This window comes from Helianthus annuus, chromosome 4 (assembly GCF_002127325.2).
Source record: "Helianthus annuus cultivar XRQ/B chromosome 4, HanXRQr2.0-SUNRISE, whole genome shotgun sequence".
Lineage (NCBI taxonomy): Eukaryota > Viridiplantae > Streptophyta > Magnoliopsida > Asterales > Asteraceae > Helianthus > Helianthus annuus.
In genome coordinates, this window is record NC_035436.2 from 170,926,667 (window position 1) to 170,940,102 (window position 13,436).

The 13,436-nt window shown below is 36.3% G+C and overlaps 1 non-coding gene across 1 annotated transcript; it reads left to right on the forward strand.

Annotated features, from left to right (window-relative positions):
* Nucleotides 1-12,586: 12,586 nt before the first annotated feature.
* LOC118491760 lies at nucleotides 12,587-12,693 on the forward strand. Its single transcript, XR_004892205.1, has one exon. It is a non-coding gene; the product is annotated as a small nucleolar RNA R71 (small nucleolar RNA).
* The last annotated feature ends 743 nt before the right edge of the window (nucleotides 12,694-13,436 follow it).

Consider the following 13,436-nt stretch of genomic DNA (forward strand, 5'->3'; position numbering starts at 1 on the left):
TCAATGAAAGATTTTTGTTTTTAAGAAAAAAAAGAAAACAAGAATCCTGAAAGTTTATATTTTGTTTTTATATATCAATGTTGAGTGACAATTTAAAATTTATTAAAATAAATTAATAACAAAAAAATATTAAACAACTGTATCACATAAAGATAAAGATGGAAGAATAAATCTATCTACTATAATAAAAGAGACCAATTTTTTGGTACGTGTTATTCATTGAAAGTATCCTCAAATTTATACTTATCTTATATTAACTTAATAAATAATAAATTAATATTAAATCTTATCATACTTTAATAAAATATTATACTCAAGTCTAAATTATTAATTTAATATATTTTTAAAACAAATGTCTCTTTTTTCTACTTATCGTATATTAAATATATAAATAATAAATTAATATTAAATGTTATCCTAATTTATTAAAAATATTACTTTTTTTATTATTTGGTATACAAAATTATATTTATTCAACTCGTGTAAAACGGGGGGTTTTTAAAAATATAATTTTTTTGTTAGAGTTAATTACATAGTTAGTCCATGTGGTTTGCACAAAATAACATACTTAGGTACTAATAGTTTAAAATCACATTCTAGGGTATTAACTTTTCATTTTTTAACGGTTGGAGGTATTAACGATATTTGTAGGATTAAAATCACATTCTATTAGTACCTAAGTATGTTATTTTGTGCAAACCACAGAGACTAACTATGTTAATACCCTAGAAGTTAATACCTCCAAACGTTACAAAATGAAAAGTTAATACCCTAGAAGGTGATTTTAAACTATTAGTACCTAAGTATGTTATTTTGTGCAAAACACAGGGACTAACTATGTAATTAACTCTTTTTATTATTTACCATACAAAGTTACATTTATATAACCCGTGTAATACACGAAGTTTTTAAAGATATAACTTTTTTATCATTTGCTATGTAAAATTAAATTTATTCAACATGTGTAATACACAAGGTTTTTTAAGGATATAATTTTTTTATTATTTGGTAGATTTTTCAACTCGACTATACACGGGTTTTTTTAAAGATACAACGTTTCCATTATTTAATATACAAAATTACATTTATTTAATCTGTGTAATACACATGGTTTTTAAAGATATAACTCTTTTCTAGATCTATTCAACATGTGTAATATACGAGGTTTTTAAGGATGTAATTTTTTATTATCTGATAGATTTATTCAACCCGATTATACACGGGTTTTTTAAATATACGACGTTTTTAGTATTTAGTATACAAAATTTCATTTATTTAATTAGTGTAATACACATGGTTTTTAAAGATATAATTTTTTTTATCATTTGATATGTAAAATTACATTTATTTAATCCGTATAATATATGGGGTTCATAAAGATATAACTTTTTATTATTTAATATATAAAATTACATTTATTCAACCCGTGTAATACACGAGGTTCCAACCTAGTTCATCTAATATATAAACACATATAAATTGATGTATGTACGTACGTACATGTATATGTATATGTAAAGGAGATGTTATGACAAAAACTATGAAAAAAGTTCGAAATTAATTATTATTATTTCGCTTGAGACTCTGGAAAAGATCGATGGGGCCGTCGATTTTAGATTTTATGATTTGAGTTTTCTCAATCTCTCTTTTAATTTTAGATTTTATGATTAGAGTTTTCTCAATCTCTTTTTATTTTTTTTGTTTGCGTGTTGATTTAGAGTAGAAGCTTTGTTAGGCTATAGGGTTAGGTCATGACCCTAATGACCATTATGATCCTCCACTTTTTATTTTTTTTGTTTGCGTGTTGATTTAGCATAGATGCTTTGTTAGTCTGTTTACAAAATTAGATTTTTATTTGATCTTACCCTTGTCGAGATATAATTGTGCTAAATTTTCTATTTAATCGGTTATTTAATGTTGTCACTTTCTTATAATTTAATTATATCAAGTGGTATGTAGAATAGTTAAAATGAATATTAAAAAAATATCACAACTACGTTTTGAAAACCATCAGAGCTAGATAGCAAGATACGTAACAATTAAAAAGTCACTGTTTCATTCTTTTTATTCAATAGGATATTTATAATTTTATGTTGCCCTAAATTAAATATAGGATATTTATAATTTTATGTTTCCTTAATTTAAATGAGATATTAGATGATGTATTGCTCTACTAGTGTTTTTAGCAATGTTTTAAAAACCGGTAAATACCAGCCGGTTATACCGGTATTACCGTTTCCAGATGTAAATCCGGTACGAAACACCCCGGTAAATAAGTGAAACGGCATAAGGTTTATACCGGCGGTAAAATCCGGTATACCGGTTTGAAATTTAATACCGGTACCGGCCTAAGGTTATTTTAGTTTGGGTTGTTACTTATTTTTATTATATATGTTACTTATCTTACGTAAATTTTATATATTCTGATTATTCGTAACTAAAAGTTCTTATTTAATATTGTATGAAACGAAAAATCGAAAATAGTTGATGTATTTAACACTCAAATGGGTTAAACATATCGTACACTTTCATTTAAAAGAGCTTGTTGGAAAATTTGAATGATTTTCGATTATCTTTTAGATTATTTTTTATTATGGATTTACTTATAGATCATTTTTAATATGTAATCATGCATTTTTGAATTAACTTTTGAGTTAATGTTGTAATTTATGAAATTATAACGTTAGTTAGTCAACCCGGTTGAACCGCTCGGTACAACCTGGTTCAACCGGTTGAACCATTTTTTTAGTCTAATCCGGTTTGATTTAAAAACCGTTTTTTAAAACATTGGTTTTTAGAACTAGATACCATAAATTCCTGTTAACTTCTTCAGCTCGGTAATCATATATTAGCACATAACACATAATTATAACACATAATTTATATAAGCAATACATGAGTTTGAATAATCAGCACATACGTATATAATTATAACCAACACATATACAAACAACACATGAATTTGTATAATCAGCACATGAATTCATATATTTTGCACATGAATTTAAAACTACTTCCGTGATTTTAGAATTTCTATGAAACCAACTCTAAGCTAAAATACAAAAATGCCTTTGATACATAAACTAGAGGGATGACATGTGGCGAATTATGAATGATTCTTATTGATTTTACATAATATAGAGTTTGTATATAATCCTACCACTTTTTTCTTATTAATTTGTTTGTTGACAGTTGAGATTCTAAACCCAGGATTAGTTAAAATTTCAAAAGCATGTTCATAAAAATTGTTTAAGAAGTTATATATTGATTATTAAACATTTATAACTCAAGGGTTAGATTCGCCAATTATTTCTTTTGATTTCTTGGTAATATACAAATATTAAACAACTAGTTTTTGCCCCGTTCGCGTTGCGAGACACTAAGCCGAATATTTATCTCTCATAATATGTACGTCTATGTTTCGGTTACTTATACATAATACTCATAACAATATCTAAAAAAAAATACATAGAGTCTACCAATTAAAAGAAAACATTACCATACTTTTGCTAAAAAAAACTAAAACGATTGAAAACTATAATTTTAAATTGGGAGCAAAATTATAAATTTTCAGAATAAATGAGCGTGTGCCAGGCAGTCGCATGACACGAATAAAAATTACAACGAGTCAACCAATTAAAACAAAACACTACCTTAGTTTTGTCAAAGAAAAAAACAAAACACTACCTTAGTTTTGTCAAAGAAAAAAAACTAAAATGATCGCATGTTTATACGTTTACACTGAGGGCAAAATCGAAATTTGATAGGGAAAAAAACAAAAACGATGGCAAAATTGTAAATTTGAACTGTGGGCAAAATCGTAATTTGGCTGTGAAGGAAAAAAACAAAACTAATAGCAAAACTGTAGATTTAGAAAAGAGTAAATTACAAGTTTTGTCCTTTATGTTTGTCCCAAATTTCAGGCGATGTCCTTTACCTTTAAAATTGATGAGTTTTGTACTTAATGTTTCAAAATCCTACACGTTATGTCCTTTAGGGCAAACCCAGTTAATTTTTTTTTTTTTTTTGTTAAACTGATCATGTGCAAGGCACATGAGGGCATTTTTGTAATTTCATTTTTTAGGGAAATTTATGTAATTAACTTAAAATAAATACTCCACCATCTTCAAAAGTTGCAGACCCACCACTTGCCATCACCTGCCGCCACCACCTCCCACCCTCACCTACCGCCGACCACCCACTATCTCCACCATCGCCTGACCCACCATCACCGGCCACTCCACCGTCTCCAACATCACCATCAACAACCTGTCTCTCTACCCCCCTCTGTTTCTCCCAACCGCCGACCACCCACAAAAAATCCCCAAATCTCAAACTACAGTAAAACTAAACTAAAAAAATCCCCAAATCTCAACAATTCACACTGATCAATCAAAAACCACACAAAAAAACTAAAACCTAATCGAGTATTCTAGGGTTTCATATTCGCAAAATTCAATTAACACAACACGTTATGACTCTACCTACCAAATTCCTTCACACAATCAATAACAAAGGTAATTAATTACAAACAGAAATAATGTCTATCCATGAAAAAAAACATCATAATAATCATGAAACGATACAGATCCCCAAATTATTACTCACCGTACGGATATTCAAAGAAAACCTGTGACAACCCGAGATCCCAAGAGGTGTTTCACCAGGAGGTGTTTCACCGAGAGGTGTTTCACCAGGAGGTGTTTCGCCAGGAGGTGTTTCGCCAGGTGGTGTTTCACCAGGAGGTGTTTCGCCAAGAGTTGTTTCACCAGGAGGTTTTTCACCAGGTGGTGTTTCGCCGTGTGGACTTGTGGCCCTGGTGAGGCCCAAGTACAAAGCAGTTATATTTACCTTATATTCACATAAACGTACGTAAGGAAATAATCAACAAAACCCTAGGCTCTCTCTAGTCTTCGACGGCAGCCATCCCTCAAGATCAAAGCTTTCTCCTTGGTTCTAGCACGCTACACTTTGCTCCGTAATTTGGTTAGTATTATAATAATTGTTTTAATTCTGGTTAACCATAATTGTTTATGTGCAAACTTAATTTGATTAATACTCGATACGTGATTTCGTGTAGTGATGATTATGTGTGAGGATTTGCCTAGAATTGTTATACATAAATTAATGATGATGACCTAGAATTCTTATTCATAGATTGATGATTGGAAAGTATAAATCAATTATTGATGTAATTTGTATGTTACATAAGGAAGGAGGGTTGCCTGTTAAAGTTGTAATCATGATGTAAGTGACTCGGATCTGAATAATAAGTCTTGTGTTAATCGAATGATTGCCACGATAATGATCACATGTTTATGGTAAAAGTTAAGATGAGTTTAGGGTTCCATGATTAGGTGATGTTGTGCTATACGATCTAAGTTGATAATTAGTCAGGATGCAAAATACTGTTGATGATTATGAGGAATTCATGATTAATGATAGTTATGATAATTGCAAAGGAATTGTGTAATGTGCAAAGTAACAAATGTTGATTCAATGGCTCCACAGAAATGGTGTAACTGTTAACTATTGTTATGTGATCACAGTTCTGTAACTGATCTCGACGAAACATAGGGATGTTTCGTCATATGTAACTCGACGAAACATGGGGATGATTCCTCATGTGAAACTCGACGAAACATGGTGGTGTTTCATCGCCTGGGTTTTTCGCCGTGCTAGTAGACAGTACAGTAAACAGTTTGAGGCGTATGTGAAAATGAATACTTGTGCTTACAGATACCAGTTGTTGCATGATAACAATATTGTTAAGAATGAGAAACCTGATTGGTTTTGTGTGGGTAGAATATGTATCTGTTACGAATATTAGGACACATGAGTGGTGACTTCCTGTTAGTGGCATGATAGTAATGAAAAACTGATGTTATTGGTAACCGTTGTTGGAAACATGAACTTGTGTTATAAACGTGCATGAAATCTAAATGTTTGTCATGTGATACGTGATTTGGATACGTGATTGTGAAACTGACTACTCTTGGTAACCACAGTAGGGTTTGGTTGACCAACTAGGAACGGGTAATGTAACGTAACATTCCGAGCAAATCAAAGGTGAGTTCACTGCTCTTTTCCCAAGCATGCGTCCCGGGGAGGGACAGCTGGTAATCGTTCCGGGGAGGAACGTCGGGTTATTGGGATGTTGGTTATTACACTCATTTCTATCATTAAGTACCTTACATATACCGATTGGTTGTCGGGGAGGCAACAGGGTTATTAGATGATAACGCTATTAGGTTTGGCACCCTCACACCGTACTGGGGAGGACGGTCGTAAACTTATTACCTTAACCACTTGACCAATGTGTGATAGAGCATTGGGGTTTGGGCAAATAAATCTAGAGCCATCTGTGGTAATCGAGTTAATAACAACATCAAATCATTGAATTATACTTATATCTGGTAACTAAAACGTGTTAATAAACTTTGAACTCACCAGTGTCGTCTGACACACTTGTCTGCATGCTTGCATGTCTGTAGGGTTATATCATGGAACTTGCTGTCTGGAAGGCTGGAGTGGTCATGGGTCGAGATACATGGAATCGCAACACAAGTCTACTGGTTTACGTACGCGTGGTTTATGAAACACTTAACAAATGAGTTATGCTTCCGTTGTGTACAATAAATTACATGTAACGTTTTGTATCACTTTATGATAATAAATGAAAGTTTTATTTAAATATATTTATGAGTTCAATGTGATTGGTGGCTAAGATCCTGGTACGTCACACGCCCCGTGGTGTTTCCGCAAGTGGTATTTTGGGGGTGTGACAAAAACAGCGCTGGCGAACGACGTCGTATCGGTGTAACAATAATCGTTGCTTGACGGAGGAAGATTGTTGATTGAAATTGAGGATCATTGATGAGTTCGTTGAGGATTAGTATTTTATGAACAAGAACAAAAATGGAGTTCAACCGCGGAAAATGTTGGTTGTTGCTGCTCAGATTCAAGGTAGGAGTTGTGGATTTGGTAGATGGTGGTGTTAACAGTGGCGGTGGTAGGTGGGGGCTGGTGGCGTCGGTGGTGGTTGGGTATAGATAGAGAGATAGAGTGGGGTGGTGGATGGTGGTTGCAGGGGTGGCCGGCGGGGATGGTGGTTGCAGTGGTGGATAGTGGCTGAGGCGGTGGTTGATGGTGGTAGAGATCGAGATAGAAACAGAGAGCTATAGTGAGTTACAGAGAGAAGAGGAGAATCAGATGTATGGTATGATTCATATATATATAAATAATAGTAATAATAATAATAATAATAATAGTATTTTTTATAATAATAATAATAATATTAAATATATAGGTAAAAAGTCAAAAATACCCTTGGGTGACCAGTTTTAACAAAAAAAATTAACTGGCTTTGCCCTAAAGGACATAACGTGCAAGATTTTGAAACATTAAGGACAAAACTCATCAATTTTAAAGGTAAAAAACAGCGCCTGAAATTTGGGATAAACATAAAGGACAAAACTTGTAATTTACTCTTTAGAAAAGGCAAAAACGTAATTAAGCTGGACCTATGGGGAAGTGTGATGTGCGTGAAGTGTGTTATATTTTAGATGTATATTTAAGCCCTTTTTACACTTTTAGCCAAGTTTTAAATTTATAAAACACGATATTCACTAACACTAAACACACATATGGGCAAGTGCACCCATCGTGGACGTAGTATAGTGTTGGTAAGATACCGAGGTCGTCCAAGGACACAAGAGCTTTTAGTACCGGTTTATCCTCAACGTCTAATCAAATCAAAATGTTAGAAAAGAGTTTTAAACTAAGAAAATAAAAACTAACTAAATGCTGAAAAATAAAAATAAAATAAAAACAGATAGACAAGATGAATCACTTGGATCCGACTCGTGTATTAGTATAACCTTTGATTATTTTCGCACTTTTGCACTTGTTTAAGAGATTATCTTAGTTGTTGTAGTAGGCCCCTCTTTTGAAGGCGACGTTACCCTCAACCCAGTAGTTTGAGTCAGCAAGGATACAATCCTAAAGGGTCGGATTATTGAAAGATAATGAATTAAGTTATTAATGCAAATTATGGTAGGCCCCGCTTTTGGAGGTGACGTTACCCTCGGCTAAGTAGTCTGAGTCAGCAGGGATACAGTCCTAAATAGCCGGGTTCTAGTATTAATAGTAGTTAACTTATGAGGGGGTCAAAGAGTTTGGATCCCCGCCATCCAATACCTATGGGCATTGAAGGAGATCCTACTAAATTTGACCCAGGTCCCTTGCAGGACCTCTAAACGTTGAACAAGGGCAAGACCCTTACCAAACCGTTCCCTTAACCCCCGACCAGGTAGCCAACATACCTCCATATAGACCGTGGAGATATGAATGGTGAAAATCTTTTATTTTATATAGACAGTAAAATAATGCCAAGACACCACGGACAAACGATAAGGAAAGATCACCTTCAACATAAGTAACTAGTTATTAAAGTCATTAATACAAAACCAAATAAAAAGTGCAAAAGATTAAAAATAAAAAGTATTATACTAAACACTTGTCTTCACCAAGTGATGTAAGAGACTTAGGCAAACATGGCCTTGATTGTCAAGAACTCTTACGATCAATCTTGGATCCCGAGACGACTCACACACTCTATGATGGACAATGGATGATGGTGGTGGATGATGGTGTTGTGATGGTGGTGGGTGGTGGATGAAGTGTGAGAGAGGTGGTGTGCCAAGGGATGAGTTGCAATGAAGCCAAGCACTCCTATTTATAGGCTGAACAGAAGGCTGGGCACGGCCCCGTGTCCGCTGGACACGCCCTCGTGCCTGTCTGACACTCTCTCTCTTCATTAATTGTAATTCGCAATTACAATTAATGCGCCTGCTGTACTTTCGCCACGCCCCCGTGTCTGCTGGACACGGCCCCGTGGTGGGCAATAGAATCTTCTATAGGTTTGTCTTTTCTACTACTTCTTGGGCACGGCCCCGTGCTGGCTGAGCACTTATGCTGTTGAGGGGTCGGGCAATCCACTTATGTTCCTTTTCTTGTATTTATGTTAGATTTAGCTGTCTTTTTGCTTCTTTTGTGAATTTGTGCTCATTTAATCCTGAAAATACAAAAGGAAGACAAAAACACTCTTTTTCCAACATTAGTACTTAAAAAGGGTTAGTTTTATGCCTCATTTGATGTAATTTATATGTTGCATTTTACACACATCAAATACCCCCACACTTGAACTTTTGCTTGTCCTCAAGCAAAACTCTTTAATATGTGGCTTTCACTCCTAAATGGAATGGGTAGAAGAGAAGGTTTTGGCTTGTCATAGAGCGTCGGAAATCCAAGATCTTTTTGGGTTTTATTTTTATTTATTTACAATCCTATTCGTTATGATTTATTTAGAACGTTTCATAGGATAAATTACTTATTTGGGCATAACATGCCTTTTTTAAAATTCCATTTATATACAAGTTCACATACCTCACGGGAGAAATCACTCACACTCGGCCGAAGGTGTATTTTTAGTGAATCACTCGAGAGCGGCATGGAACTTATTCCTACCATAAGCTTGCCAAGCAATCAATCCTCCTCATTTTTAACTTGTTACCTTTGTAAATATCAAGAGGACTTTTTTGGGTAAAGGCTTGGGCTAAAGGTGGGTGAATGGGTTAGTGGTTAGTAGAAAAGGGCGAAAAGCGTAAAAAGCGTCGGTTTTCGTAAAACATTTTGTTTTAGTGACTTTTTATTTTTAATGAAGTATTTCTTCAAACAAGCTTTTTGTTTTAAGAGCTTTGTTTGTTTATTTCAAACTTCATCATTTTTTTTAGTCACACGAAAACCGAGCTTGTTACTAAAATAAAGGGTAAAAATAAAAAGGGTTTTGGTGGGTAAAAGGGTTTTTATGGTAAAGAAATGAAAGGTTTAGGCTCAAAGGGGTTAACTAGGGGGGTTTTTAGGTGGGTGAAAAGAAAAATGAAAATAATGGTTTTGAAAGAAAAAGGGTTAGTCCTAATGCATCCATCATTTGCTTACTTGGGTTTAAGTTGGTAAGGACCGGGAATGAATCGTCGTGCAAGTTCTAGAGTCGTAAGAACCAAGCGGCTATTCACACAAGAAACGAAAAATGAGCATTTAGTCTAAAGATGTGTATTTGTATGCTCAATAAAGGCTCAAAACTCACTTTTTGTGGGAATGGGTTTTTCTATGTGATCAAGTATATATAATCAAATTTTAACTTAAGCTTGTCATGCCGTTTCGTAATTTTCGTATGTTGGTTCTTTTTATCACGACGCTATTGGTTGTAAACTTGTAAAAATGTAACCTTATTAATCTTAGAATTCCCAACTTAAACTTTAGACAAGTGAAGAAAAATTGAAAATTTTTGAAAAAAATTTGGGGTGATTAGCGGTTCCAATAGAGTTTTGTGTAAGGCTTGTTTTTAGGACTTGCAAAATTTCAAGGTTTTAGCATCCCCCCACACTTAAATTACACATTGTCCTCAATGTGTCCCAAAAATAAATTTTTAGGTTGATTAGATGTGTAATATGGTGTTAAAAGCAAAGATTTTATGTTACTGGCAGTCTGGACACGGCCCCGTGGGGACCGGACACGGCCCCGTGTTCAGTTGCCAGTAATGAAAATTAAAGAAAAGAAATAGAAGTCTGGACACGGGGGCGTGTCTGGTGAACACGGCCCGTGTCCAGTTACCTAAACTGGGCATTTTTCTGCAGGGGGTGCAGCACGGGGCCGTGTTGGTTGGACACGGCCCGTGTTGAACCTTCTGTATCGGAGAAATTGATGTCGGGTTGCCTTGTTCTTGTGAATGGGGCCATGTTTCTCGTTTCCCTTTTCATCCTTTACCACCATGAGCGTGTTTTATTCCTGCAAACTAAAACTAAAAGATTAAACTAAACTAAGGATAGTTCCGCGGAATGCCTCCGTGGTGCGCCACGTTTATAAGGGTCCTTGGCTAGACCCAATGTGAGGTTATATATTTTCTGAGTGGGATGTTTGGCATCCCATGTTGCACCGTTGGAGAGTAGCATCCAAACTCGAATCAATAACCTTCATGTAGTTGACCGGGTCGTCGTCCTCTATTCTCTTCCCAACCCCGAATTTTACTTCATCATCTTCGTACCTTAGGGTGAGCGTTCCGTCATTCATGTCTACCACTGCTTGTGCGGTGGCGAGAAATGGTCTCCCTAGTATGAGGGGGACTTCGGTGTCTTCTTCCATATCGAGTATGACAAAATCGGCCGGATAGATAAATTTGTTTACCTTTACTAGGACATTTTTGATGACACCTTGCGGGAATTTGACGGATCGATCAGCAAGTTGTATGCTTATTTTTGTAGGACTCGTTGTTCCCAGGCCGAGTCTTTTAAACATTGATGAAGGCATGAGGTTAACGCTAGCCCCAAGGTCGGCTAGTGCGTTACGAACGGGGGAGTCCCCGATCGAGCAGGGAATCGTGAAGCTTCCAGGATCGATTTTCTTTTGGGGAAGTTTGTTGAGTACGAGGGCAGAGCATTCTTCGCCTAAGTTAACTAATTGCAAAGTTTCAATTTTCTTTTTATGAGTGAGGAAGTCCCTCATGAACTTAGAGTATTTGGGCATTTGGGTTAGGACATCAATAAAAGGAATATTGACATGCAATTGTTTTAATAGACTTTCGAATTTTGCGAATTGCTCATTGGTCTTTTGATGAATTAACCTACCGGGGTACGGAACTCGAGGAGCCTTGGTAGGCTCTGATGATGGAGGAGAGTTCTTCTCCTGCAGAGGCGGGGGTATAGTCTCTTCTGTCGGTGGTGGTGCTTCCGCAGGCCCCACGGTGCGGTTTCGTAACGTGATGAGATGAACTTGCGTTTTTGGGTTTGTTTCGGTATTGCTTGGTAATGCACCTTGTGGTATCTCGGAAAAATTTTGAGCTAGTTGATTTAATTGTTTTTCTATGTTTTAAATACTAGCTTGTTGATTTCTAAAATTTGATTCTAATTGTAGAAACCTTTCCGAGTTTTTCTTTTCAGTGTCGGAGATGAGGCGAGATATAGTATCTTCAAGCCTTTCTCGTCCACCTTGTTGTTGAGTGAAATTTTGTGACTCATTTCTTGGTTGTTGAAAGTTTGTTCGTTGGGTTTGTTGGTTACTACTATTACCGGGCTCTCTCCAACCAAGGTTAGGGTGGTTTCGCCATCCTTGGTTGTAAGTGCCCGTTGGAGGACCTGACGGCCTAGGTCTATTGTCAATGTAGCTTACCGACTCTTGTTGATCGTCTGTTTCTTTCATACAACTCCAATTTTCATGTGGCCCACCACACCCTTCACAAGCCATAACCGAGACTGTTTTTGTCATTTCCAGTTTTTTTATTTTTGAAGAAAGAGCCTCGATTTGGGCTTGTAAAGAAGTGCTTTCATCAACCTTATGGGCGCCCGGGGCAATGGATTTATTGCCTCGGGGAGTGTGCCACTGAAAATTGGTTTGAGCAATTTCCTCAATTTGGTTATATATTTCATGTGGGCGACGATTACCTAAAAGTCCCCCGGAGCTAGAGTCAAGTGTCTGCCTTGTGTGTGGCAACAACCCATTATAGAAAGTGGATACTTGTTGCCATATTGCAAGGCCATGATGTGGACACTTTCACAATAGCTCCTTGAACCTTTCCCAAGTTTCATATAAGGATTCCCCGTCCTCTTGCGAATATGTATTAATTTCATTCATTAATTTAGCCGTTTTAGCTGGAGGGAAATACTTATATAGAAATTTTTGGGCTAGTTTATCCCAGGTGTTTACCGATCCAGCTGGGAGGGCACTGAGCCAAGCTTTTGCTCGGTCTTTTAGCGAGAAAGGAAACATTCGAAGGCGGATGGCGTCATTTGATGCCCCATTGATCCGAAAGGTATCACATATTTCTAAGAAATTAGTAATATGTAGATGGGGATCCTCGTCCGCAAGCCCATGGAAGGTTGCGGAGTTTTGGAGCATTTGTATCAAATGCGGCCGAAGTTCGAAGTTATTGGCTTCAACATTCGGTGCATTGATAGCGGCACCTAGGTTACCTACGGTGGGTCGTAGATAATCCATGAGGGTACGTTGGTCAGCCATTGGAAGTGGATTCCCCGAAACTTTCTCTTGGTTCTTGGCTTTTAGTCTTTTTCTGAGAAAGCGTTCGGGTTCTTCTAGAGGTTCTTTTATGTCCTTATTAGAACTGGAGCTCATACACTGCGTAGGGGTGGCGTCTGGTTCTAAGTCCTGCAATAAAAACAGAAAAGAATGCTGGTCAGAAGGTTCACCACGGCCCCGTGCTCAGTGAACACGGCCCGTGGTCGGAGTTACAGTGATTGTTTTCCAGATCTCAGTTACTGGAGAGTTGGACACGGCCCCGTGTTGCACCGACACGGCCCCGTGGTCAGCCTTCTGTAACTTGGAAAACTAAAAACTGCCAGTAACAATGCTGGGCACGGCCCGTG